At 52.9% G+C, this 25143-nt stretch overlaps 32 non-coding genes across 32 annotated transcripts; all 32 read right to left on the reverse strand.

Moving 5' to 3' along the window:
• Positions 1–10177: 10177 nt before the first annotated feature.
• Positions 10178–10251, reverse strand: TRNAN-GUU (transfer RNA asparagine (anticodon GUU)). Its single transcript has one exon. It is a non-coding gene; the product is annotated as a tRNA-Asn (tRNA).
• Positions 10252–10473: 222 nt separating this feature from the next.
• TRNAD-GUC (transfer RNA aspartic acid (anticodon GUC)) lies at positions 10474–10547 on the reverse strand. Its single transcript has one exon. It is a non-coding gene; the product is annotated as a tRNA-Asp (tRNA).
• A 75-nt stretch (positions 10548–10622) lies between these two features.
• Positions 10623–10696, reverse strand: TRNAN-GUU (transfer RNA asparagine (anticodon GUU)). The gene has a single exon. It is a non-coding gene; the product is annotated as a tRNA-Asn (tRNA).
• Positions 10697–10772: 76 nt separating this feature from the next.
• TRNAN-GUU (transfer RNA asparagine (anticodon GUU)) lies at positions 10773–10846 on the reverse strand. Its single transcript has one exon. It is a non-coding gene; the product is annotated as a tRNA-Asn (tRNA).
• Positions 10847–10920: 74 nt separating this feature from the next.
• Positions 10921–10994, reverse strand: TRNAN-GUU (transfer RNA asparagine (anticodon GUU)). Its single transcript has one exon. It is a non-coding gene; the product is annotated as a tRNA-Asn (tRNA).
• A 75-nt stretch (positions 10995–11069) lies between these two features.
• TRNAK-UUU (transfer RNA lysine (anticodon UUU)) lies at positions 11070–11143 on the reverse strand. The gene has a single exon. It is a non-coding gene; the product is annotated as a tRNA-Lys (tRNA).
• A 372-nt stretch (positions 11144–11515) lies between these two features.
• TRNAN-GUU (transfer RNA asparagine (anticodon GUU)) lies at positions 11516–11589 on the reverse strand. Its single transcript has one exon. It is a non-coding gene; the product is annotated as a tRNA-Asn (tRNA).
• Positions 11590–14482: 2893 nt separating this feature from the next.
• Positions 14483–14556, reverse strand: TRNAD-GUC (transfer RNA aspartic acid (anticodon GUC)). Its single transcript has one exon. It is a non-coding gene; the product is annotated as a tRNA-Asp (tRNA).
• Positions 14557–15224: 668 nt separating this feature from the next.
• On the reverse strand, positions 15225–15298 carry TRNAD-GUC (transfer RNA aspartic acid (anticodon GUC)). The gene has a single exon. It is a non-coding gene; the product is annotated as a tRNA-Asp (tRNA).
• A 521-nt stretch (positions 15299–15819) lies between these two features.
• TRNAN-GUU (transfer RNA asparagine (anticodon GUU)) lies at positions 15820–15893 on the reverse strand. Its single transcript has one exon. It is a non-coding gene; the product is annotated as a tRNA-Asn (tRNA).
• A 75-nt stretch (positions 15894–15968) lies between these two features.
• Positions 15969–16042, reverse strand: TRNAN-GUU (transfer RNA asparagine (anticodon GUU)). Its single transcript has one exon. It is a non-coding gene; the product is annotated as a tRNA-Asn (tRNA).
• Positions 16043–16265: 223 nt separating this feature from the next.
• On the reverse strand, positions 16266–16339 carry TRNAN-GUU (transfer RNA asparagine (anticodon GUU)). Its single transcript has one exon. It is a non-coding gene; the product is annotated as a tRNA-Asn (tRNA).
• A 75-nt stretch (positions 16340–16414) lies between these two features.
• On the reverse strand, positions 16415–16488 carry TRNAN-GUU (transfer RNA asparagine (anticodon GUU)). Its single transcript has one exon. It is a non-coding gene; the product is annotated as a tRNA-Asn (tRNA).
• A 370-nt stretch (positions 16489–16858) lies between these two features.
• Positions 16859–16932, reverse strand: TRNAD-GUC (transfer RNA aspartic acid (anticodon GUC)). Its single transcript has one exon. It is a non-coding gene; the product is annotated as a tRNA-Asp (tRNA).
• A 965-nt stretch (positions 16933–17897) lies between these two features.
• On the reverse strand, positions 17898–17971 carry TRNAN-GUU (transfer RNA asparagine (anticodon GUU)). Its single transcript has one exon. It is a non-coding gene; the product is annotated as a tRNA-Asn (tRNA).
• Positions 17972–18045: 74 nt separating this feature from the next.
• On the reverse strand, positions 18046–18119 carry TRNAN-GUU (transfer RNA asparagine (anticodon GUU)). The gene has a single exon. It is a non-coding gene; the product is annotated as a tRNA-Asn (tRNA).
• A 73-nt stretch (positions 18120–18192) lies between these two features.
• On the reverse strand, positions 18193–18266 carry TRNAN-GUU (transfer RNA asparagine (anticodon GUU)). The gene has a single exon. It is a non-coding gene; the product is annotated as a tRNA-Asn (tRNA).
• Positions 18267–18788: 522 nt separating this feature from the next.
• Positions 18789–18862, reverse strand: TRNAN-GUU (transfer RNA asparagine (anticodon GUU)). The gene has a single exon. It is a non-coding gene; the product is annotated as a tRNA-Asn (tRNA).
• A 224-nt stretch (positions 18863–19086) lies between these two features.
• Positions 19087–19160, reverse strand: TRNAN-GUU (transfer RNA asparagine (anticodon GUU)). Its single transcript has one exon. It is a non-coding gene; the product is annotated as a tRNA-Asn (tRNA).
• A 224-nt stretch (positions 19161–19384) lies between these two features.
• On the reverse strand, positions 19385–19458 carry TRNAN-GUU (transfer RNA asparagine (anticodon GUU)). Its single transcript has one exon. It is a non-coding gene; the product is annotated as a tRNA-Asn (tRNA).
• Positions 19459–19533: 75 nt separating this feature from the next.
• TRNAK-CUU (transfer RNA lysine (anticodon CUU)) lies at positions 19534–19607 on the reverse strand. The gene has a single exon. It is a non-coding gene; the product is annotated as a tRNA-Lys (tRNA).
• A 73-nt stretch (positions 19608–19680) lies between these two features.
• TRNAN-GUU (transfer RNA asparagine (anticodon GUU)) lies at positions 19681–19754 on the reverse strand. The gene has a single exon. It is a non-coding gene; the product is annotated as a tRNA-Asn (tRNA).
• Positions 19755–20423: 669 nt separating this feature from the next.
• On the reverse strand, positions 20424–20497 carry TRNAN-GUU (transfer RNA asparagine (anticodon GUU)). Its single transcript has one exon. It is a non-coding gene; the product is annotated as a tRNA-Asn (tRNA).
• A 75-nt stretch (positions 20498–20572) lies between these two features.
• Positions 20573–20646, reverse strand: TRNAN-GUU (transfer RNA asparagine (anticodon GUU)). The gene has a single exon. It is a non-coding gene; the product is annotated as a tRNA-Asn (tRNA).
• Positions 20647–21169: 523 nt separating this feature from the next.
• TRNAN-GUU (transfer RNA asparagine (anticodon GUU)) lies at positions 21170–21243 on the reverse strand. Its single transcript has one exon. It is a non-coding gene; the product is annotated as a tRNA-Asn (tRNA).
• Positions 21244–21316: 73 nt separating this feature from the next.
• TRNAN-GUU (transfer RNA asparagine (anticodon GUU)) lies at positions 21317–21390 on the reverse strand. The gene has a single exon. It is a non-coding gene; the product is annotated as a tRNA-Asn (tRNA).
• Positions 21391–21465: 75 nt separating this feature from the next.
• Positions 21466–21539, reverse strand: TRNAN-GUU (transfer RNA asparagine (anticodon GUU)). Its single transcript has one exon. It is a non-coding gene; the product is annotated as a tRNA-Asn (tRNA).
• A 74-nt stretch (positions 21540–21613) lies between these two features.
• TRNAN-GUU (transfer RNA asparagine (anticodon GUU)) lies at positions 21614–21687 on the reverse strand. Its single transcript has one exon. It is a non-coding gene; the product is annotated as a tRNA-Asn (tRNA).
• Positions 21688–21760: 73 nt separating this feature from the next.
• On the reverse strand, positions 21761–21834 carry TRNAN-GUU (transfer RNA asparagine (anticodon GUU)). Its single transcript has one exon. It is a non-coding gene; the product is annotated as a tRNA-Asn (tRNA).
• Positions 21835–23092: 1258 nt separating this feature from the next.
• TRNAN-GUU (transfer RNA asparagine (anticodon GUU)) lies at positions 23093–23166 on the reverse strand. Its single transcript has one exon. It is a non-coding gene; the product is annotated as a tRNA-Asn (tRNA).
• A 224-nt stretch (positions 23167–23390) lies between these two features.
• TRNAN-GUU (transfer RNA asparagine (anticodon GUU)) lies at positions 23391–23464 on the reverse strand. The gene has a single exon. It is a non-coding gene; the product is annotated as a tRNA-Asn (tRNA).
• Positions 23465–23993: 529 nt separating this feature from the next.
• TRNAN-GUU (transfer RNA asparagine (anticodon GUU)) lies at positions 23994–24067 on the reverse strand. The gene has a single exon. It is a non-coding gene; the product is annotated as a tRNA-Asn (tRNA).
• Between the last annotated feature and the right edge of the window lie 1076 nt (positions 24068–25143).

Raw genomic sequence — 25143 nt, forward strand, 5'->3', positions numbered from 1 at the left:
AGAACGCCTCGAGCGTCCATCACCGTTATCCATCCAGGGGGAGATCCCGATCCAGAGGGTGTTCCCGATCCAGAAGGCGTTTTCGATCCAGAGGCCGTTCTCGTTCCGGAGGGCGCCCCTCGACCCTGTCGGGATCCGACAACCGCCTGTCATCTCGGGAGTGCTCCAGATCCCGATCGAGAACGAGGCCAACAGCCACGCAGCAGCAGCAGCAGCCGAACAATGGCTCCTGGGCCAGCAGGGTTGCAGGTGAATCACGAAGCACAAGTAGCCAGCCCAAAGGTAAGGCACAGTCAGAGCAGGCTCCCGATTCTCGTATTGTAGCGCTTGAACAAGAAAACAGGGCCCTCAAGAAGGAGCTTGAACAGCTCCGGGCCTCAATAGCTAGAATAGAGAGCTGCCACGGAATTGATCTGTCGAGCTCACCGGCACCACCGACAACACGCTCACAACAAACGATCCACAACACACACAAACGCAAAGCCGTAGACAGCGACAGCGACACGACGGAGGAGATCGAGATGGTCTCGATAGAAAAAGAAGCCCTACTGACAAATCTCGAATCCGTAACAACTAAGCTCAACGACAAAATTGATACGTTGGCGAACACGCTTGCCAAGTATATGGAAACCTTTAAGACTTACACTGAGAAAGCTGACCAGAGGCTCGTGAGCCTGGAGAAGATGGCAGCCAACCCACCTGGGGCAGGTGCTCCTCAGAGCCTAAGCGCGGACAAACCAGCAGTTACGGCAAGCGTGCCGAGCACACGTTCTAGAGCTAAAGTCCGACCAGTCAAAGCACGCAATCTCGCGGAAATAACGAGCCGCGACGCACACAAGCTACCAAGCCAAAATGGCTGCTGACCGTACCGAGATTAAGATCTGGCAGTGGAACTGTAACTCACTTCAGAAACGCAAAGCAGCACTAACACAACTATTGCTAGCCTGTAAAAAAAGTGGCATATAATATTGCTACAGGAATGTGGAGAAAGCAAAACTGCTAGAAGCATTGGCATATAGGGGTACAGGGTAGCCAGGCCGACCCTGCACCCCGAGCAGAACAAGACGCGAGGAGTGGCTACCTTCATCCGGAAGGACATAATGTTCGCCGAAAGGGACGCCCCCGTATACAAAAAAGGCCTGGGAACGGTCCTGGTGGAAATCTTACCACACAGGGCTGTTAAAAGAAGCATCTTCGTGCTCAATGTTTACAGTTCTCCATCAGATAAGAAAAGCGATTTCAACAGACTGCTTATCTCGGCGGTAAAAATGGCGGGTGACAATCCGCTCATAGTAGCGGGCGATTTTAACGCCAGGAGTACCGAATGGGGATACTTAAAAAGCGAAGGCAAAGGCACCAAGCTAGCAGAAAGCGCGAATGCGCTGGACCTGCAGCTGATAAACAACCTTGCCCTCCCTTCAAGAAGAGGTAATTCGGTACAGCGGGACACAATGCCAGACTTAACCTTCACCAAGAACGTCAGAGCTACCTGGGATAACCTCGACGAAGACCTAGGTAGTGACCACTGCATCCTAGAAATTACCGTTGAGAACGAGGCGAAAGCGCCAAGAAAATTCAAAATCACAGACTGGGACCAGTTCCGTAAAATACGGGAGCAGAAGGGCAATACAGAACTATCATATTGTCGCGAGCAAAAAGATCTGCAGCCAGGAGTTCACCCGAACCGGAGCAACCAAAACGTTCTCCTCTTCTTCGTAGCCCCAAAACGGGTATGAGCCACAGCGGCTCGTTCATCAATGGTGGCATTACCCCCTCTCCCAAGAAGCATCGTCTTGATGCTGTACATGAAGGCAAAAAAAAGAAAATGAGATGAAAATTACCATGCAAGCAAAATGAATGGCGTAAGGCGGAATAACATAGTTGGTTGTGGAGTCAAGAGTTAAATGAGAAATAAGAAAAATAGGAAAGACTGTAAGGGAGAGACGAATAAAGTCAGTCACTCTCTGGCGATTCACAGCGCGAAAAGTATGGTTTCAGCCGTGAAACATGAACGACTTCAGTTCGCGGGGTTAAACGGGAACGTCTCGAAGTGCCTTCTGGGAGAACCTCATATGCGACGTCGCTGAGACGTCGTACGACCTTGTAAGGGCCAAAGTAGCGGCGAAGAAGCTTTTCTGAACGGCCACGTTGTCGGATAGGGGTCCACACCCAGACTTCATCACCGGGCTTGAAAATAACTTCACGGTGACGAAGATTGTAGCGGCGTGCGTCTGCGCTTTGGTGATGTTGAATACGGTGACGAGCAATTTGACGGGCCTCTTCTGCACACTGCGCGAATTTGGCGGCATCGGTGCGGTATGTTCCTAAGTTGTCGGGCAGGAGCATGGCGTCGAGCATCGTCGTGACCTCGCGACCGTGGACTAAGCGAAAAGGTGTGAAACCGGTACTTTCTTGAACAGCAGTATTATACGCAAAACTTACGTAGGGAAGTATGGCGTCCCAGTTCTTGTGATTGATGTCCACATACATTGACAGCATGTCTGCAATTGTCTTATTGAGTCGTTCAGTCAGCCCGTTTGCTTGCGGGTGGTAAGCCGTTGTTTTGCGATGTTCCGTGCCACTTAATCGCAAGACTTCCTGCAGCATCTCTGCGGTGAAAGCTGTCCCACGATCAGTTATGACGACAGCTGGAGCACCGTGACGTAAGACGATGCTGTTCACAAAAAATTGGGCGACATCTGCTGCGGTTGCTTTTGGAAGCGCCTTCGTTTCACAGTAGCGTGTTAAGTAGTCGGTAGCGACCACGATCCACCGGTTTCCAGACGAAGACGTGGGGAATGACCCCAGCAAGTCCATGCCAATCTGATGAAAGGGCGCCTTTGGTGGGCCTATTGGTTGCAGTAGTCCCGCTGGTCGTAAAGGTGGAACCTTACGTCGCTGACAGTCGCGACATGTGCGAACGTAATGCTTCACAGTCTTTGCGAGACGTGGCCAGTAGTAGGAGCATTGAATCCGTTGCAGCGTCCGCGTATAGCCGAGGTGTCCGGACGATGGCTCATCATGACACGCACGTAAAATGTCACCACGAAGCGTAGTTGGCGCAACAAGCAGATACATAGCTTGTGTAGGATGAAAGTTCTTTTTGTAAAGCACTCCATTGCGGAAACAAAAGGAGGATAGCGAGCGTGCAAAGCTTCGAGGAGGGTGGGAATTGCGTCCTTCCAGGTAGTCAATGAGCGGAATGAGCTCCGAGTCGTGACGCTGTTGCTCAGCTAAGCGGGTTGCTGATACGGCAGAAAGAAAAGTGTCGTCGTCTTCAAGGTCAGTGTTGGCATTTTCGACCGGTGCACGTGAGAGACAGTCGGCGTCGGTGTGTTTCCGCCCAGATTTGTGGACGATGGTGACATCGAAATCTTGTAGCCGAAGGCTCCATCGTGCTAGACGACCTGAGGGATCTTTGAGATTTGCGAGCCAAAAAGGGAATGGTGGTCGCTAACTACCCTGAATGGGCGGCCATACAAGTATGGGCGGAACTTTGTTATGGCCCAGACAACAGCGAGGCATTCCTTCTCGGTTGCAGAATAGTTTTTCTCCGCTGAGGATAACGTTCTGCTCGCATAAGCGATCACGCGCTCTACGCCGTTATGCCACTGAATTAATACCGCTCCTAGTCCAACGTTGCTGGCGTCAGTGTGTAATTCCGTGTCAGCGCTTTCGTCAAAATGACCCAGTACAGGCGGAGCCTGGAGGAGGTTTCGGAGCGTGTCGAACGCATGACACTGATCGGGACCCCATACAAACGAGACACCGTCTTTTGTAAGCTTGTTGAGGGGTTCAGCAATCTTCGAAAAGTTTTTGACAAAGCGCCTGTAATACGCACAGAGCCCCAGAAATCGGCGTAGGTCGCGCTTATTTGTGGGCACGGGAAAGACGGCAACAGCACGGGTTTTCTCCGGATCTGGGCGGATGCCGGCATGGCTCACAACGTGACCAAGGAACTTCAGTTCTTCATATCCAAAATGACATTTCTCGGGTTTGAGAGAAAGCCCCGCTGTTCTGATTGCCTGAAGTACTGCCTGAAGGCGTTGAACGTGTTGTTCAAACATGTCTGCAAAGACCACGACGTCATCAAGGTAAACAAGACATGATTGCCATTTGAGCCCTGTGAGAACCGTATCCATCATTCTTTGGAAAGTAGCTGGAGCTGAGCATAGACCGAAAGGCAACACTTTAAACTCGTACAGGCCGTCGGGAGTAATAAACGCCGTCTTTTCGCGATCGCGCTCATCCACTGCGATTTGCCAGTAGCGGCTACCTAAATCCATGGAAGAAAAATATTTAGCGTTGCGTATACGGTTGAACGAGTCATCTATCCGGGGTAGAGGATAAACGTCCTTTTTGGTGACCTTGTTCAGTTTACGGTAATCAACGCAAAAACGCAACGTACCGTCCTTCTTCTTTACTAGCACAACTGGCGAAGCCCAGGGACTGGTTGATGGCTGGATGACGTCGTCCTGAAGCATCTGCTGGACTTGGTCACGTATAGCGTCTTGCTCTTTTTGCGACACCCTATAGGCGTGTTGTCGGATGGGTCTCTCGGTGGGTTCCGTGATGATACGGTGCTGAGCAAGTGGTGTCTGTTTAACCCTTGACGTAGTGGCAAAGCTGTCTTGAAATGAGCCGAGTAAACGCAAAAGGCTTTCTCGTTGAGACGAAGGTAGTCTCTCGTTTACGTCGAGAGTGCTCGTGAACGCCTCGTCAGGGTGGCCATTCGATGAAAATAAAGCTAACGTGGGCGAACCATCGGCATCGGCAAGTTCTTCACAGTATGCAATGGCAGTGTGTCTCGTTAGGTGGCGATATTCGTCGCTGAAGTTCGTGACCAGCAGGTGAACATGCCTATTGCTAGGCTGAATGATTCCTCGGGCAACACAGATTTGTCGTGAAATAAGGAGAGACAAATTGGCCTCTGCAATTACCGCGTCAGACATGTCCTGTCCCAATTCCACTTCGACAAAGAGGCTGCTTCGAGGTGGGAGAGTCAGAGAATCGTCGGTAACACGAAGTGCTCTTTTCCGGAATTGTGTACTGTCAGTTGCAGCGCAAAAAGGATCCTCGAACGACACAAGTAATTCACGGAGGTCGATGACGGCGCCGTATTCACGAAGGAAGTCCATTCCTAGAATGACTGGCCGAGAGCACACGCGCAATACGAGGAAAGAGCCTGCAAATGTCGACGTACGTATACGAATGCGTCCCGTGCACATACCGGTAGGCATCACCAGATGGCCCCCTGCCGTGCGCAACTGCGGTCCTTGCCATGGTGTGGTAACCTTCCTCAGTTCAGATGCCAGTGCGGCGCTCATTACGGAATAGTCGGCCCCGGTGTCGACGAGGGCGTTGACAGCATGATTGTCGACGAAGACGGCGATTTCGGCAGAAACGATCTTTCTGCTGTCAGAGAACACTGCAGAACCGGAATGGTCCTTGTCTGGTCGTTGCGTCGAATGAGGGTCTTTTACAGTTCGCCGGGACGCGACTTCACCCCCAGAAGTCGCCGTTCCTAGTTTCCCCTGCGGGGACTTGGTGACCGGCTCCTGAAAGGAGCGGAAGACGATGTGGGCAAACTGGGTGACGTAGACCGGTGAGGCGACGGTGATCCCGACTGGTGGTGCTGAACAGTCGAAGGTGTTCGCTGGCCCGTGAGATAGGCTTCGATTTCGCGGGGGCGCTCACCGTAGCGCGGGCATCGAGCTTCAGGATGGAAGCCGCGGAGACCTAGTTGCCGGTATTGACAGTTCCTGTATACGTGACCCGCTTCGCCGCAGTGATAGCAGAGCGGACGGTTATCCGAGGTGCGCCACGTGCTTGCCTTGCTACCACTTTGTCTTGAGGTAGACTGCAGATAGGTGGGTGTGCTCGGGAACCTTGAGCCGTGAGGCGGGCTCGAAGCAGTGGTGTGGAATGACTGCATAGCCTGGTACCTGGGCCGCATAGCAGGATCTGTAGCCGGTGGCGCAGGGGATCGCAATGCCGCTGCGTATGTCAGGACTGGCGCCTCGGGAATCGGTGGTGTGATTGGGGTCAGGGGTGTGACGGCCTGCCGGACTTCTTGTCTGATTACATCCGCGAAGGCAGACACAGGTTGATGGGATCCCACCGCCTGAAGCTGTCGCAGTTCGTCCCGAACAATACTTCGAATGAAGTCTGCGAGGGCCTGTCTCTCGCTGTCAGAGCCGATAGAGCATGCGGTGGCCGGGATCTGGCGTTCGTATTGTGATGACCGCTGCTGCAGCGTACGTTCCATTGTGTTCGCCTCACTGATGAACTGGGTGACTGTCGTTGGTGGATTGCGCACGAGCCCAGCGAAAAGCTGTTCTTTTACTCCACGCATCAAATGCCTCACCTTATTTTCCTCGGGCATGGCGGGGTCCGCGCGCTTAAAGAGCCGAAGCATGTCCTCGACAAACATGGATACTCGTTCGTTCGGCCGCTGGTTTCTGCAGGATATGGCTTGTTCGGCCCTCTCCTTCCTCTCGGTGTTCCGAAAGGCGTCACGGAGCTGACGGCTAAATTCTTGCCAGGTTGCAAAGGAGCCCTCGTGGTTCTCGTACCATGTCTTCGCAGAATCCTCCAAGTAAAAGTAAACTCTGCGCAGCTTGCGAACATCGTCCCATTCGTTGATATAGGCAACCCGATCAAAGTGGTCGAGCCAGTCATCAACATCCTCGAAGATATCTCCATGGAACGGCTTTGGTGTCTGTGGCGCATGAAAAACATGGGCGAGAAGAGAACCATGGGCATCGCTGGTTTGGACCGCCTGGCTTGTCATCGGAGTTGCCATCTTTCTGGGTGTCGATGTCAAGGGACCAAATTCAGGGGGTAACCCACGCAGGCGGTGGCTGCTTCTTGCTCTGCGAGATGTAGCTGTCTCCACGATGGCCGACACAGCCGAAGTACACGTACCCAGCACTTCCACCAGTAATGTCGCGAGCAAAACAAGATCTGCAGCCAGGAGTTCACCCGAACCGGAGCAACCAAAACATTCTCCTCTTCTTCGTAGCCCCAAAACGGGTATGAGCCACAGCGGCTCGTTCATCAATGGTGGCAATATGAAGCTCTCTTAAATGAATTGAAAATGGCAGCGAATGAGGCCACCAAAGAAGTCGAGACTGATGAATCCATCCAGGCAATGGACTCTCACCTGGCCAGTTTGCTGCAGAAAAGGCATGACCTAAAAGAAGCGTGGCGTAAAAACAAGCTCAACAGACACTTACGCACAAAAATCGCGGACCTTGGCCGCGAAATCGAATCTCAGGCCAAGACAATCTGCGCCCAGAAGTGGAACAAAACATGTGACGAAGCAGATGGCTAAATGAGGAAGGGAAGCAAATGGGGGCTGCTCAAACACCTTATGGCGGACAGCGACAAACCCACCAGAGGCGGCACCCAGCTGCAAATTGAACGATTGGTGCACAAGCACGCCCAGGATAGTGGTGAATCCCAAGCTCTCCTCAAAACGCTAGGCCAAAAATATCTCCCACTGGAAAGCAAATCAGTAGCCTGGGAAAACAAAAATCCCTCATATGGAGGTCGACCGCAAGAAAAGCTAGACGAACCATTCAGCGAAGCTGAAATACGGTACGCTCTACAACAACTCAATGGCAGATCGGTGCCAGGGCCAGGTGGAATCGACAATAAACTGCTACGGAATCTAGACGATAAAGCAATCGTAATCATTACTAAGAAGATAAATGAGGCATGGGAAACGGGTACCGTGCCTAAAGAATGGCGTAGTGCCAAGGTTTCGCTCATCCCGAAACCTGGAAAACCATGGAGCATCGATAACTTAAGGCCCATATCACTCACATCTTGCGTTGGAAAAGTAGCTGAGCATGCAGTACTCAACAGACCACATTGAGAGCAATGGGCTCTTTCGACACAACATTATTGGCTTCTGCAGGGCACTGTCCACTCAGGACGCCATGTTGATGTTAAGAGAACACATAAGATACGGCCTCCTCCACACGCCCAAAGCCATATTAGCCCTGGACCTCGCGAAGGCCTTTGACACCGTAAAACATGAACACATACTGAGTGAAATATCACACATGAACCTAGGCGAGAAATTCTACAACTACATTAAAGGCTTTCTGGCCAACCGAACCGCCACCATACGCATAGGAGAGCAATGTGGCGAACCCGAACGACTCGGAAATATCGGCACCCCACAAGGGTCAGTGCTCTCGCCATTGATCTTTAATGTGGCGATGCAAAAGTTGTCGGAGAAGCTCGCTCAAATCCCATCCGTGCACCATGCCATATACGCGGATGATATTACCATATGGGTCCCATGTGCCCACTCATATGGTGACTTGGAAGGAATCCTTCAACAAGCACTGACTACAACTGAAGAATTTCTTAAGCCAACTGGACTCGCACTGTCTCACACTAAATCTACTCTAACGCTCTTTCACCCTCGACGGAATTCGGGCGAAGAGGAGCCGCAAGTAGTGCTCAAAGCTGAGAATAACCAAACGATACCGCAAGTATATACGGTCAAAAACTAGGGCTAACGTTAAGCGCCAAGGAGGGCCACAACAAAGAAGCACTCAAGCGCCTTGAAAAAAGCGCGAACAATTTTTCAAGAGGCATTGCTAGAATCGCCAACAAGAGAGCAGGCCTCCTAGAAGGCAAAATTATGAAGGCGTATCACGCCTTTCTTGTAAGTCACGTAGCATACGCGTTCCCGTTTCTGAAACTTACGAAGGCTGAAATCAAAAAGGTCGACTCCATGCTCCGCAAGGGACTGAAAACGGCACTTGGCTTGCCCAATAGCACGAGCAACGAGAAACTCGAGCAACGTGGTCTGCACAACACAGCCGAAGAAATTTTCGAGGCTCAGAGATTGGCACAGATCACACGCCTGTCGTTGACGCAGGCAGGCCATCTCATCCTACGAGACGCAGGCATTTGCCCAATTTTTCAACCAGAGAAAAGAACACAACTTGGTAATGACGTGAGGAAACACATTAGGGTTGAGCCAATCCCCCGCAACGTTCACCCTACGTTCAACAAAGGGCGAAGGAAGGACAGAGTGAGGGCGCTCATAAACAAGGAAAAAAAACACAACACGCACGCACTATTCGTAGATGCCGCCCGCTACTATGGCAGGGAGGCGTTTGCCATAGCGGTCGTTGATATAGACGGAAACCTCATAAACGCGGCAACCGTCCAAACAAGCCATGTCCACGAAGCAGAGGAAATGGCGATCGCGCTAGCCTTGCAAAGCTGCCAAGCCTACTCCACAATATACACAGACTCAAAGACGGCGGCACGAACGTTCGTGGCTGGCCTAGTAGCTAGAAGCACAGGAAAACTTACAGTCAACGCAATAAGAGAGTCCCAGAGCAAAGAAACTCTTGTTAAGGAAGAGAGAGCTCAAATCTACGTATCCTGGTTCCCAGCCCACATGGGACAGTTAACGGGACTCGACCACTGCAATCCCAACGAAGAGGTCAACCGCCTGCCGCGTGAGCTCACACGCCGCGCCGCGGACTACGACCCCTCGATGAGGGAGCGGTACGAGAATTTCTGCAGCCAGGACAAAGCAGTCACATACCACGAGATCACTTCACATTACCGGGGACAAAGACGTGCCTTCCCAGCACCGCACCCAAAACTTAACAAAGCAGAAGCTCTAACTCTCAGAAGATTGCAAACACGTACGTACATAACACCATCCACCTTACACAGAGTCGACCCCGACACACCACCCACATGCTCCCTTTGCAACCATCCCTATTGCAATTTCGAACACATGCTCTGGCTGTGCCCTACCCATAGCGCAGCACAACTGAATACACAAGAGGCTTGGCAGGAAGCCCTCAAGAGCAATCAATACAAGCTGCAACTACAGGCGGTCCAGAGGGCCCGGGACATCGCTACAAGCCTTCGGCTGCCAGCGCTATCCTGGGCGGAGCTTCCAGGTTGAATTAAGGGTCGGAATGGCCCTTTCTCAGCCTCTTCAGGATATGTTTAAATAAAGTCAATCTCTCTCTCTCTCTCGCCAACGGGAGGGCTCGAACCTCAAACCTTTCGGTTAACAGCCGAATGCGCTAGCCGATTGCGCCACGGAGGCAATCGTCCTGCTCTCTTACGACCGTCAGAACATTCCATCAAAGCTATCAGCGCAAAGAAAAAAGAAGCGAGACAACGCCCCCGGGAGGGCTCGAACCTCCAACTATTCGGTTAACAGCCGAACGCGCTAGCCAATTGCGCCATGGAGGCAGTCGTGCTGCACTCTTACCACCGTCAGAACATTTCTCCAAAGCTGTCAGCGCAAAGAAAAAAAAGCGACACCTCGCCCCCGGGAGGGCTCGAACCTCCAACCTTTCGGTTAACAGCCCAACGAGCGTGCCGATTTCTCCACGGAGGATATCGTGCTACTCTCTTACCAGCGTCAGAACTTTTATCAATGCTATCAGCGCAAAGAAAAAAATAGCGACACACCGCCACCGGGAGGGCTCTAACCTCCAACCTTTCGGTTGACAGCCGAATGCGCTAGCCGATTGCTCCACGGAGGCAATCGTGCTGCTCTCTCACCACCATCAGAACATTCCATCAAAGCTATCAGCGCAAAGAAAAAAGAAGCGAGACAACGCCCCCGGGAGGGCTCGAACCTCCAACCTTTCGGATAACAGCCGAACGCGCTATCCGATTGCGCCACGGAGGCCATCGTCCAGCTCTCTCACGACCGTCAGAACATTCCATCAAAGCTATCAGCACAAAGAAAAAAAGAAGCGAGACAACGCCCCCGGGAGGGCTCGAACCTTCAACCTTTCGGTTAACAGCCGAATGCGCTAGCCAATTGCGCCACGGAGGCAGTCGTGCTACTCTCTTACCACCGTCAGAACATTTCTCCAAAGCTGTCAGCGCAAAGAAAAAAAAGCGACACCTCGCCCCCGGGAGGGCTCGAACCTCCAACCTTTCGGTCAACAGCCCAACGAGCTAGCCGACTGCGCCACGGAGGCAATCGTGCTGCTCTCTCACCACCTTCAGAACATTCCATCAAAGCTATCAGCGCAAAGAAAAAAGAAGCAAGACAATGTCCCCGGGAGGGCTCGAACCTCCAACCTTTCGGAAAAATGCCGAACGCGCTAGCCGATTGCGCCACGGAGGCAAACGTGCTGCTCTCTCACCACCATCAGAACATTCCATCAAAGCTATCAGCGCAAAGAAAAAAGAAGCAAGACAACGTCCCCGGGAGGGCTCGAACCTCCAACCTTTCGGTAAACAGCCGAACGCGTAAGCCAAATGCGCAACGGAGGCAGTCTAGCTGTACTCTCATCACCATCAGAACATTTCTCCAAAGTTATCAGCGCAAAGAAAAAAAAGCGACACACCACCCCAGGGAAGGCTCGAACCTCAAACCTTTCGGTCAACAGCCGATCGCGTAAGCCAAATGCGCAACGGAGGCAGTCGAGCTGTACTCTCATCACCATCAGAACATTTCTCCTAAGCTATCAGCGCAAAGAAAAAAAAAGCGACACACCGCCCCCGGGAGGGCTCGAACCTCCAACCTTTCGGTTAACAGCCGAACTCGCTAGCCAATTGCAACGCGGAGGCAGTCGTGCTGTATTCTCACCACCGTCAGAACATTCCATCAAAGCTAAGGGTGCAAAGAAAAAAATGCGACACACCGCCACTGGGAGGGTTCGAACCTCCAACCTTTCGGTTAAGAGCCGAACTCGTTAGCCGATTGCGCCGCGGAGGAAGTTGTGCTGCACTCTCACGACCATCAAAACATTCCTCCAAAGCTATGAGTGCAAAGAAAAAAAATGCGACACACCGACCCCTGGAGGGCTCGAACCTCCAACCTTTCGGTTAAGAGCTGAACTCGTTAGCCAATATCGCCGCGGAGGCAGTCGTACTGTATTTTCACCACCGTCAGAACATTCCATCAAAGCTATCAGCGCAAAGAAAAAAGAAGCAAGACAACGTCCCCGGGAGGGCTCGAACCTCCAACCTTTCGGTAAACAGCCGAACGCGTAAGCCAAATGCGCAACGGAGGCAGTCGAGCTGTACTCTCATCACCATCAGAACATTTCTCCAAAGCTATCAGCGCAAAGAAAAAAAAGCGACATACCGCCCGCGGGAGGGCTCGAACCTCCAACCTTTCGGTTAACAGCCGAACTCGCTAGCCAATTGCGCCGCAGAGGCAGTCGTGCTGTATTCTCACCACCGTCAGAACATTCTATCAAAGCTATAAGCGCAAAGAAAAAAGAAGCAAGACAACGTCCCCGGGAGGGCTCGAACCTTTAACGTTTTGGTTAACAGCCGAACTCGCTAGCCGATTGCGCCGCGGAGGCAGTCGTGCTGTATTCTCACCACCGTCAGACCATTCCATCAAAGCTAAGAGTGCAAAGAAAAAAGAAGCTAGACAACGCCCCCGGGTGGGCTCGAAGCTCCAACCTTTCGGTTAACAGCCGATCGCGTAAGCCAAATGAGCAACGGAGGCAGTCCAGCTGTACTCTCATCATTATCAGAACATTTCTCCAAAGCTATCAGCGCAAAGAAAAAAAAGCGACACACCGCCCCCGGGAGGGCTCGAAGCTCCAACCTTTCGGTTAACAGCCGAACGCGTAAGCCAAATGCGCAACGGAGGCAGTCGAGCTGTACTCTCATCACCATCAGAACATTTCCCCAAAGCTATAAGCGCAAAGAAAAAAAAGCGACACACTGCCCCCGGTAGGGCTCGAACCTTTAACATTTCGGTTAACAGCCGAACTCGCTAGCCGATTGCGCCGCGGAGGCAGTCGTGCTGAATTCTCACCACCGTCAGAACATTCCATCAAAGCTATCAGCGCAAAGAAAAAAGAAGCAAGACAACGTCCCCGGGAGGGCTCGAACCTCCAACCTTTCGGTAAACAGCCGAACGCGTAAGCCAAATGCGCAACGGAGGCAGTCGAGCTGTACTCTCATCACAATCAAAACATTTCTCCAAAGCTATCAGCGCAAAGAAAAAAAGCGACACACCGCCCCCGGGAGGGCTCGAACATCCAACCTTTCGGTCAACAGCCGATCGCGTAAGCCAAATGCTCAACCGAGGCAGTCGAGCTGTACTCTCATCACCATCAGAACATTTCTCCTAAGCTATCAGCGCAAAGAAAAAAAAGCGACACACCGCCCCCGGGAGGGCTCGAACCTCCAACCTTTCGGTCAACAGCCGATCGCGTAAGCCAAATGCTCAACCGAGGCAGTCGAGCTTTACTCTCATCACCATCAGAACATTTCTCCTAAGCTATCAGCGCAAAGAAAAAGAAGCGACACACCACCCCCGGGAGGGCTCGAACCTCCAACCTTTCGGTTAACAGCCGAACTCGCTAGCCAATTGCAACGCGGAGGCAGTCGTGGTGTATTCTTACCACCGTCAAAACATTCCATCAAAGCTAAGAGTGCAAAGAAAAAAGAAGCTAGACAACGCCCCCGGGAGGGCTCGAACCTCCAACCTTTCGGTTAACAGCCGAACGCGCTAGCTAATAGCGCCAGGGAGGCAGTCCAGCTGTACTCTCATCATTATCAGAACATTTCTCCAAAGCTATCAGCGCAAAGAAAAAAAGCGACACACCGCCACCGGGAGGGCTCTAACCTCCAACCTTTCGGTTGACAGCCGAATGCGCTAGCCAAATGCGCAACGGAGGCAATCATGGTGCTCTCTCACCACCATCAGAACATTCCATCAAAGCTATAAACGCAAAGAAAAAAGAAGCAAGACAACGTCCCCGGGAGGGCTCGAACCTCCAACCTTTCAGTTAACAGCCGATCGCGTAAGCCAAATGCGCAACGGAGGCAGTCAAGCTGTACTCTTATCACCATCAGAACATTCCATCAAAGCTATCAGTGCAAAGAAAAAAAAGCGACACACCGCCCCGGGAGGGCCCGAACCTCCAACCTTTCGGTTAACAGCCGAACTCGCTAGCCGATTGCGCCGCGGAGGCAGTCGTACTGTATTCTCACCACCGTCAGAACATTCCATCAAAGCTATCAGCGCAAAGAAAGAAATGCGACACACCGCCACTGGGAGGGCTCGAACCTCCAACCTTTCGGTTAAGAGCCGAACTCGTTAGCCGATTGCGCCGCGGAGGAAGTTGTGCTGCACTCTCACGACCGTCAAAACATTCCTCCAAAGCTATGAGCGCAAAGAAAAAAAAAGCAACACACCGCCCCCGAAAGGGCTCTAATCTCAAACCTTTCGGCTAAGAGCCGAACTCGTTAGCCGATTGCGCCACGGAGGCAGTCGTGCTGCACTCTCACGACCGTCAGAACATTCCATCAAAGCTATCAGCGAAAAGAAAAAGCAAGCGCGACAACACCCCCGGGAAGGCACGAACCTCCAACCTTTCGGTTAACAGCCGAACGCGCTAGATAATTGCGACACGGAGGCAGTCGTGCTGCTCTCTCACCGCCTTCAGAACTTTTTTTCAATGCTATCAGCGCAAAGAAAAAAATAGCGACACACCGCCACCGGGAGGGCTCTAACCTCCAACCTTTCGGTTGACAGCCGAATGTGCTAGCCGATTGCGCCACGGAGGCAATCATGCTGCTCTCTCACCACCATCAGAACATTCCATCAAAGCTATAAGCGCAGAGAAAAAAGAAGCTAGACAACGTCCCCGGGAGGGCTCGAACCTCCAACGTTTTGGTTAACAGCCGATCGCGCAAGCCGATTGCGAAACGGAGGCAGTCGTGCTGTACTCTCATCACCGTCAGGACATTCCTCCAAAGCTATCAGCGCAAACAAAAAAATGCGACACACCGCCCCCTGGAGGGCTCAAACCTCCAACCTTTCGGTTAAGAGCCGAACTCGTTAGCCGATTGCGCCACGGAGGCAGTCGTGCTGCACTCTCACGACCGTCAGAACATTCCTCCAAAGCTATCAGAGCAAAGAAAAAAATGCGACACACCGCCACTGGGAGGGCTTGAACCTCCAACCTTTCGGTTAAGAGCCGAACTCGTTAGCCGAATACGCCGCGGAGGAAGTTGTGCTGCACTCTCACGACCGTCAAAACATTCCTCCAGAGCTATGAGCGCAAAGAAAAAAAAGCAACACACCGACCCCGAAAGGGCTTTAACCTCCAACCTTTCGGTTAAGAGCCGAACTCGTTAGCCGATTGCCCCACGGAGGCAGTCGTGCTGCACTCTCCCGACCGTCAGAACATTCCATCAAAGCTATCAGCGCAAAGAAAAAAGAAGCGCGACAACGCTCCCGGGAGGGCTCTAACCTCCAACCTTTCGGTTGACAGCCGAATGCGCTAGCCGATTGCGCCACGGAGGCAATCATGCTGCTCTCTCACCACCATCAGAACATTCCATCAAAGCTATAAGCGCAAAGAAAAAAGAAGCAAGACAGCGTCCCCGGGAAGGCTCGAACCTCCAACCTTTCAGTTAACAGCCGAACGCGTAAGCCAAATGCGCACCGGAGGCAGTCGAGCTGTACTCTCATCACCATCAGAACATTTCTCCAAAGCTATCAGCGCAAAGAAAAAAAAAGCGACACACACTCCCGGGAGGGCTCGAACATCCAACCTTTCGGTAAACAGCCGAACGCGTAAGCCAAATGCGCAACGGAGGCAGTCGAGCTGTACTCTCATCACCATCAGAACATTTCTCCAAAGCTATCAGCGTAAAGAAAAAAAAAGCGAAACACTGCCCCCGGGAGGGCCCGAACCTCCAACCTTTTGGTTAACAGCCGAACGCGTAAGCCAAATGCGCAACGGAGGCAGTCGAGCTGTACTCTCATCACCATCAGAACATTCAATCAAAGCTATCAGCGCAAAGAAAAAAGAAACGAGACAACACCCCCGGGAGGGCCCGAACCTCCAACCTTTTGGTTAACAGCCGAACGCGCTATCCGATTGCGCCACGGAGGCGATCGTCCAGCTCTCTCACGACCGTCAGAACATTCCATCAAAGCTATCAGCGCAAAGAAAAAAGAAGCGAGAACACGCCCCCGGGAGAGCTCGAACCTCCAACCTTTCGCTTAACAGCCGAACGCGCTATCCGATTGCGCCACGGAGGCAACCGTCCTGCTCTCTCTCGACCGTCAGAACATTCCGTCAAAGCTATCAGCGCAAAGAAAAAAAAGCGAAACACTGCCCCCGGGAGGGCCCGAAACTCCAACCTTTCGGTTAACAGCCGAACTCGCCAGCCAATTGCGCCGCGGAGGCAGTCATACTGTATTCTCACCACCGTCAGAACATTCCATCAAAGCTATCAGCGCAAAGAAAAAAGAAACGAGACAACGCCCCCGGGAGGGCTCGAACCTCCAACCTTTTGGTTAACAGCCGAACGCGCTATCCGATTGCGCCACGGAGGCGATCGTCCAGCTCTCTCACGACCGTCAGAACATTCCATCAAAGCTATCAGCGCAAAGAAAAAAGAAGCGAGACAACGCCCCCGGGAGAGCTCGAACCTCCAACCTTTCGGTTAACAGCCGAACGCGCTATCCGATTGCGCCACGGAGGCAATCGTGCTGCTCTCTCACCACCATCAGAACATTCCATCAAAGCTATCAGCGCAAAGAAAAAAGAAGAAAGACAACGTCCCCGGGAGGGCTCGAACCTCCAACCTTTCGGTAAACAGCCGAACGCGTAAGCCAAATGCGCAACGGAGGCAGTCGAGCTGTACTCTCATCACCATAAGAACATTTCTCCAAAGCTATCAGCGCAAAGAAAAAAAAGCGACACACTGCTCCGGGAGGGCTCGAACCTCCAACCTTTCGGTCAACAGCCGAATGCGCTAGCTAATTGCGCCACGGAGGCAGTCGTGCTGCTCTCTCACCGCCGTCAGAACTTTTTTCAATGCTATCAGCGCAAAGAAAAAATTAGCGACACACCGCCACCGGGAGGGCTCTAAACTCCAACCTTTCGGTTGACAGCCGAATGCGCTAGCCGATTGCGCCACGGAGGCAATTATGCTGCTCTCTCACCACCATCAGAACATTACATCAAAGCTATAAGCGCAAAGAAAAAAGAAGCAAGACAACGTCCCCGGGAGGGCTCAAACCTCCAACCTTTCTGTTAACAGCCGATCGCGTAAGCCAAAATGCGCAACGGAGGCAGTCGAGCTGTACTCTCATCACCATAAGAACATTTCTCCAAAGCTATCAGCGCAAAGAAAAAAAAGCGACACACCGCCCCCGGGAGGGCTGGAACATCCAACCTTTCGGTTAACAGCCGAACGCGCTAGGTAATTGCGCCACGGAGGCAGTCGTGCTGCTCTCACCGCCGTCAGAACTTTTTTCAATGCTATCAGCGCAAAGAAAAAAATAGTGACACACCGCTACCGGGAGGGCTCTAACCTCCAGCCTTTCGGTTGACAGCCGAAGGCGCTAGCCGATTGCGCCACGGAGGCAGTCGTGCTGTACTCTCATCACCGTCAGAACATTCCTCCAAAGCCATCAGCGCAAAGAAAAAAATGCGAAATACCGCCCCCTGGAGGGCTCTAACCTCCAACCTTTCGGTTAAGAGCCGAACTCGTTAGCCGATTGCGCCACGGAGGCAGTCGTGCTGTACTCTCACCAGCGTCAGAACATTCCATCAAAGCTAACAGTGCAACGAAAAAAGAAGCTAGACAACGCCCCCGGGTGGGCTCGAACCTCCAACCTTCCGGTTAACAGCCGATCGCGCAAGCCCATTGCGCAACGAAGGCAGTCGTGCTGCACTCTAACGACCGTCAGAACATTCCTCCAAAGCCATCAGCGGAAAGAAAAAAAAGCGACACACACCGCCCCCGGGAGGACTTGAACCTCCAAACTTCCGGTTAAGAGCCGAACTCGTTAGCCGATTGCACCGCGGAGGCAGTCATGCTGCACTCTCACAACCGTCAGAACATTCCTCCAAAGCTACCAACGCAAAGAAAAGAGACCGCTACAGCACCCCCGGGAGGGCTCGAACCTCCAACCTTTCGGTTAACAGCCGAACGCGCTAGCCAATTGCGCAACGGAGGCAGGCGTGCTGCTCTCTTGCCACCGTCAGAACATTTCTCCAAAGCTATCAGCGCAAAGAAAAAAGAGCGACACCTCGCCCCCGCGAGGGCTCGAACCTCCAACCTTTCGGTTAACAGCCGAACGCGCTAGCCAATTGCGGCACGGAGGCAGTCGTGCTGCTCTCTCATCACCGTCAGAACATTTCTCCAAAGCTGTCAGCGCAAAGAAAAAAAACGACTCCTCGCCCCCGGGAGGTCTCGAACCTCCAACCTTTCGGTTAACAGCCGAATGCGCTAGCCGATTGCGCCACGCAGGCAATCGTCCTGCTCTCTCACGACCGTCAGAACATTCCTTCAAAGCTAACAGTGCAAAGAAAAGAGAAGCTAGACAACGCCCCCGGGAGGGCTCGAACATCCAACATTTCCGTCAAGAGCCGAACTCGTTAGCCAATTGCGCCGCGGAGGCAGTCGTGCTGTACTCTTACCAGCGTCAGACCATTTCATCAAAGCTAAGAGTGCAAAGAAAAAAGAAGCTGGACAGCACCCCCTGCAGGGCTCGAACCTCCAACCTTTCGGTTAACACCGATCGCGCAAGCCAATTGCGCAACGGAGGCAGTCGGGCTGTACTCTCATCACCGTCAGAACATTTCTCCAAAGCTATCAGCGCAAAGAAAAAAGAAGCAAGACAACGTCCCCGGGAGGGCTCGAGCCTTCGACCTTTCGGTTAAATGCTGAACTCGTTTGCCAATCGCGCTGCGGAGGCAGTCGTGCTGTACTCTCACCAGCGTCAGAACATTCCATCAAAGCTAACAGTGCAAAGAAAAAAAGAAGATAGACAACGCCTCCGGGAGGGCTCGAACCTCCAACCTTTCGGTTAACAGCCGAACTCGTTAGCCGATTGCGCCACGCAGGCAATCGTCCTGCTCTCTCACGACCGTCAGAACATTCCTTCAAAGCTAACAGTGCAAAGAAAAGAGAAGCTAGACAACGCCCCCGGGAGGGCTCGAACCTTCAACATTTCCGTCAAGAGCCGAACTCGTTAGCCAATTGCGCCACGGAGGCAGTCGTGCTGTACTCTTACCAGCGTCAGAAAATTTCATCAAAGCTAAGAGTGCAAAGAAAAAAGAAGCTGGACAACACCCCCGGGAGGGCTCGAACCTCGAACCTTTCGGATAACAGCCGAACGCGTTAGCCAATTGCGCCACGAAGGCAGTCATGCTGTACTCTCACCACTGTCAGAACATTCCATCAAATCTAACAGTGCAAAGAAAAAAGAAGCTAGACAACGCCCCCGGGAGGGCTCGAACCTCCAACAGTTCCGTCAAGAGCCGAACTCGTTAGCCAATTGCGCCGCGGAGGCAGTCGTGCTGTACTCTCACCAGCGTCAGAACATTCCATCAAAGCTAACAGTGCAAAGAAAAAAGAAGCTAGACAACGCCCCCGGGAGGGCTCGAACCTCCAAACTTTCGGTTAACAGCCGAACTCGTTAGCCAATTGCGCCACGAAGGCAGTCGTGCTGTACTCTCACCACCGTCAGAACATTCCATCAAAGCTAACAGGGCAAAGAAAAAAGAAGCTAGACAACGCCCCCGGGAGGGCTCAAACCTCCAACATTTCCGTCAAGAGCCGAACGCGCTAGCCAATTGCGCCACGGAGGCAGTCGTGCTGCTCTCTCACCACCGTCGGAACATTTCTCCAAAGCTGTCAGAGCAAAGAAAAAAAGCGACACCTCGCCCCTGGGAGGTCTCGAACCTCCAACCTTTCGGTTAACAGCCGAATGCGCTAGCCGATTGCGCCACGGAGGCAATCGTCCTGCTCTCTCACGACCGTCAGAACATTCCATCAAAGCTAACAGTGCAAAGAAAAAAGAAGCTAGACAACGCCCCCGGGAGGGCTCGAACCTCCAACATTTCCGTCAAGAGCCGAACTCGTTAGCCAATTGCGCCGCGGAGGCAGTCGTGCTGTACTCTCACCAGCGTCAGAACATTTCATCAAAGCTAAGAGTGCAAAGAAAAAAGAAGCTGGACAACACCCCCTGCAGGGCTCGAACCTCCAACCTTTCGGTTAACACCGATCGCGCAAGCCAATTGCGCAACGGAGGCAGTCGGGCTGTACTCTCATCACCGTCAGAACATTTCTCCAAAGCTATCAGCGCAAAGAAAAAAGAAGCAAGACAACGTCCCCAGGAGGGCTAGAACCTTCGACCTTTCGGTTATATGCCGAACTCGCTAGCCAATTTCGCCACGGAGGCAGTCGTGCTGCACTCTCACCACCGTCAGAACATTTCATCAAAGCTAAGAGTGCAAAGAAAAAAGAAGCTGGACAACGCCCCCTGCAGGGCTCGGACCTCCAAACTTTCGGTTACCACCGATCGCGCAAGCCAATTGCGCCACGGAGGCAGGCGTGCTCCTCTCTCACCACCGCCAAAACATTTCTCCAAAGCTATCAGCGCAAAGAAAAAAGAAGCTAGAACACGCCCCCGGGAGGGCTCGAACCTCCAACCTTTCGGTTAACAGCCGAACTCGTTAGCCAATTGCGCTGCGGAGGCAGTCGTGCTGTACTCTCACCAGCGTCAAAACATTCCATCAAAGCTAACAGTGCAAAGCAAAAAGAAGCTAGACAACGCCCCCGGGAGGGCTCGAACCTCGAACCTTTCGGATAACAGCCGAACGCGTTAGCCAATTGCGCCACGAAGGCAGTCATGCTGTACTCTCACCACTGTCAGAACATTCCATCAAATCTAACAGTGCAAAGAAAAAAGAAGCTAGACAACGCCCCCGGGAGGGCTCGAACCTCCAACAGTTCCGTCAAGAGCCGAACTCGTTAGCCAATTGCGCCGCGGAGGCAGTCGTGCTGTACTCTCACCAGCGTCAGAACATTCCATCAAAGCTAACAGTGCAAATAAAAAGAAGCTAGACAACGCCCCCGGGAGGGCTCGAACCTCCAACCTTCCGGTTAACAGCCGATCGCGCAAGCCGATTGCGCAACGAAGGCAGTCGTGCTGCACTCTAACGACCGTCAGAACATTCCTCCAAAGCCATCAGCGCAAAGAAAAAAAAAAGCGACACACACCGCCCCCGGGAGGACTTGAACCTCCAAACTTTCGGTTAAGAGCCGAACTCGTTAGCCGATTGCACCGCGGAGGCAGTCATGCTGCACTCTAACGACCGTCAGAACATTCCTCCAAAGCTATCAACGCAAAGAAAAGAGACCGCTACTGCGCCCCCGGGAGGGCTCGAACCTCCAGCCTTTCGGTTAACAGCCGAACGCGCTAGCCTATTTCGCCACGGAGGCAGTCGTGCTGCTCTCTTGCCACCGTCAGAACATTTCTCCAAAGCTATCAGCGCAAAGAAAAAAAGCGACACCTCGCCCCCGGGAGGGCTCGAACCTCCAACCTTTCGGTTAACAGCCGAACGCGCTAGCCAATTGCGCCACGGAGGCAGTCGTGCTGCTCTCTCACCACCGTCAGAACATTTCTCCAAAGCTGTCAGCGCAGAGAAAAAAAAAACGACTCCTCGCCCCCGGGAGGGCTCGAGCCTCCAATCTTTCGGTTAACAGCCGAACACGCTAGCCAATTGCGGCACGGAGGCAGTCGTGCTGCTCTCTCACCACGGTCAGAACATTTCTCCAAAGCTGTCAGCGCAAAGAAAAAAAAACGACTCCTCGCCCCCGGGAGGACTCGAACCTCCAACCTTTCGGTTAACAGCCGAACGCGCTAGCCAATTGAGCCACGGAGGCAGTCGTGCTGCTCTCTCACCACCGTCAGAACATTTCTCCAAAGCTGTCAGAGCAAAGAAAAAAAGCGACACCTCGCCCCTGGGAGGTCTCGAACCTCCAACCTTTCGGTTAACAGCCGAATGCGCTAGCCGATTGCGCCACGGAGGCAATCGTCCTGCTCTCTCACGACCGTCAAAACATTCCATCAAAGCTAACAGTGCAAAGAAAAAAGAAGCTAGACAACGCCCCCGGGAGGGCTCGAACCTCCTACATTTCCGTCAAGAGCCGAACTCGTTAGCCAATTGCGCCGCGGAGGCAGTCGTGCTGTACTCTCACCAGCGTCAGAACATTTCATCAAAGCTAAGAGTGCAAAGAAAAAAGAAGCTGGATACACCCCCTGCAGGGCTCGAACCTCCAACCTTTCGGTTAACACCGATCGCGCAAGCCAATTGCGCAACGGAGGCAGTCGGGCTGTACTCTCATCACCGTCAGAACATTTCTCCAAAGCTATCAGCGCAAAGAAAAAAGAAGCAAGACAACGTCCCCAGAAGGGCTAGAACCTTCGACCTTTCGGTTATATGCCGAACTCGCTAGCCAATTTCGCCACCGAGGCAGTCGTGCTGCACTCTCACCACCGTCAGAACATTTCATCAAAGCTAAGAGTGCAAAGAAAAAAGAAGCTGGACAACGCCCCCTGCAGGGCTCGGACCTCGAACCTTTCGGTTAACACCGATCGCGCAAGCCAATTGCGCAACGGAGGCAGTCGGGCTGTACTCTCATCACCGTCAGAACATTTCTCCAAAGGTATCAGCGCAAAGAAAAAAGAAGCAAGACAACATCCCCGGGAGGGCTTGAACCTTCGACCTTTCTGTTAAATGCCGAACTCTCTAGCCAATTTCGCCACGGAGGCAGTCGTGCTGCACTCTCACCACCGTCAGAACATTCCATCAAAGCTAACAGTGCAAAGAAAAAAGAAGCTAGACAACGCCTCCGGGAGGGCTCGAACCTCCAACCTTCCGGTTAACAGCCGATCGCGCAAGCCGATTGCGCAACGAAGGCAGTCGTGCTGCACTCTCACGAACGTCAGAACATTCCTCCAAAGCTATCAGCGCAAAGAAAAAATGCGACACACCACCCCCGGGAGGGCTCGAACCTCCAACCTTCCGGTTAACAGCCGATCGCGCAAGCCGATTGCGCAACGAAGGCAGTCGTGCTGCACTCTCACGAACGTCAGAACATTCCTCCAAAGCTATCAGCGCAAAGAAAAATGCGACACACCACCCCCGGGAGGGCTCCGACCCCCAACCTTTTGGTTAAGAGCCGAACTCGTTAGTCGATTGCGCCGCGGAGGCAGTCGTGCTGCACTCTCACGGCAGTCAGAACATTTCTCCAAAGCTATCAGCGCAAAGCAAAAAAAGCGACACAACGCCCCCGGGAGGGCTCGAACCTCCGACCTTTCGGTTAACAGCCGAACTCGTTAGCCAATTGCGCCACGAAGGCAGTCGTGCTGTACTCTCACCACTGTCAGAACATTCCATCAAAGCTAACAGTGCAAAGAAAAAAGAAGCTAGACAACACCCCCGGGAGGGCTCGAACCTCCAACATTTCCGTCAAGAGCCGACCTCGTTAGCCAATTGCGCCGCGGAGGCAGTCGTGCTTTACTCTCACCAGCGTCAGAACATTCCGTCAAAGCTAACAGTGCAAAGAAAAAAGAAGCTAGACAACGCCCCCGGGAGGGCTCGAACCTCCAACCTTTCGGTTAACAGCCGAACTCGTTAGCCAATTACGCCGCGGAGGCAGTCGTTCTGTACTCTCACCACCGTCAGAACATTTCTCCAAAGCTACCAGCGCAAAGAAAAAAGAAGCTAGACAACGCCCCCGGGAGGGCTCGAACCTCCAACATTTCGGTCAAGAGCCGAATTCGTTAGCCAATTGCGCTGCGGAGGCAGTCGTGCTGTACTCTCACCAGCGTCAGAACATTCCATCAAAGCTAACAGTGCAAAGAAAAAAGAAGCTAGACAACGCCGCCGGGAGGGCTCGAACCTCCAACCTTTCGGTTAACAGCCGAACTCGTTAGCCAATTGCGCCGCGGAGGCAGTCGTGCTGTACTCTCACCAGCGTCAGAACATTCCATCAAAGCTGACAGTGCAAAGAAAAAAGAAGCTAGACAACGCTCCCGGGAGGGCTCGAACCTCCAACCTTCCGGTTAACAGCCGATCGCGCCAGCATCGATCGCGCCAGCGCCACGGAGGCAGTCGCGCTGCTCTCTCACCACCGTCAGAACATTTCTCCAAAGCTGTCAGCGCAAAGAAAAAAAAACGACTCCTCGCCCCCGGGAGGGCTCGAACCTCCAACCTTTCGGTTAACAGCCGAACGCGCTAGCCGACTGCGCAACGAAGGCAGTCGTGCTGCACTCTCACGAACGTCAGAACATTCCTCCAAAGCTATCAGCGCAAAGAAAAATAGCGACACACCGCCCCCGGGAGGGTCGAACCTCCAACCTTTCGGTTAAGAGCCGAACTCGTTAGCCGATTGCGCTGCAGAGGCAGTCGTGCTGCACTCTAACGACCGTCAGAACAGTCCTCCAAAGCTATCAGCGCGAAGAAAAAATGCGACACACCGCACCCGGGAGGGTCGAACCTCCAACCTTCCGGTTAAGAGCCGAACTCGTTAGCCGATTGCGCCGCGGAGGCAGTCATGCTGCACTCTCACGGCAGTCAGAACATTCCTCGAAAGCTATCAGCGCAAAGAAAAAATGCGACACACCGCCCCCGGGAGGGTCGAACCTCCAACATTTCCGTCAAGAGCCGAACTCGTTAGCCAATTTCGCCACGGAGGCAGTCGTGCTGCACTCTCATCACTGTCAGAACATTACATCAAAGCTAAGAGTGCAAAGAAAAAAGAAGCTGGACAACGCCCCCTGCAGGGCTCGAACCTCCAACCTTTCGGTTAACACCGATCGCGCAAGCCAATTGCGCAACGGAGGCAGTCGGGTTGTACTCTCATCACCGTCAGAACATTTCTCCAAAGCTATCAGCGCAAAGAAAAAAGAAGCAGGACAACGTCCCCGGGAGGGCTCGAACCTTCGACCTTTCGGTTAAATGCTGAACTCGCTAGCCAATTTCGCCACGGAGGCATTCGTGCTGAACTCTCACCACCGTCAGAACATTCCATCAAAGCTAACAGTGCAAAGAAAAAAGAAGCTAGACAACACCCCCGGGAGGGCTCGAACCTCCAACCTTTCGGTTAACACCGATCGCGCAAGCCAATTGCGCAACGGAGGCAGTCGGGCTGTACTCTCATCACCGTCAGTACATTTCTCCAAAGCTATCAGCGCAAAGAAAAAAGAAGCAAGACAACGTCCCCGGGAGGGCTCGAACCTTCGACCTTTCGGTTATATGCCGAACTCGCTAGCAAATTTCGCCACGGAGGCAGTCGTGCTGCACTCTCACCACCGTCAGAACGTTTCATCAAAGC

The sequence above is a fragment of the Rhipicephalus microplus genome, unplaced genomic scaffold (assembly GCF_043290135.1).
Source record: "Rhipicephalus microplus isolate Deutch F79 unplaced genomic scaffold, USDA_Rmic scaffold_45, whole genome shotgun sequence".
Taxonomy (NCBI): Eukaryota; Metazoa; Arthropoda; class Arachnida; order Ixodida; family Ixodidae; genus Rhipicephalus; species Rhipicephalus microplus.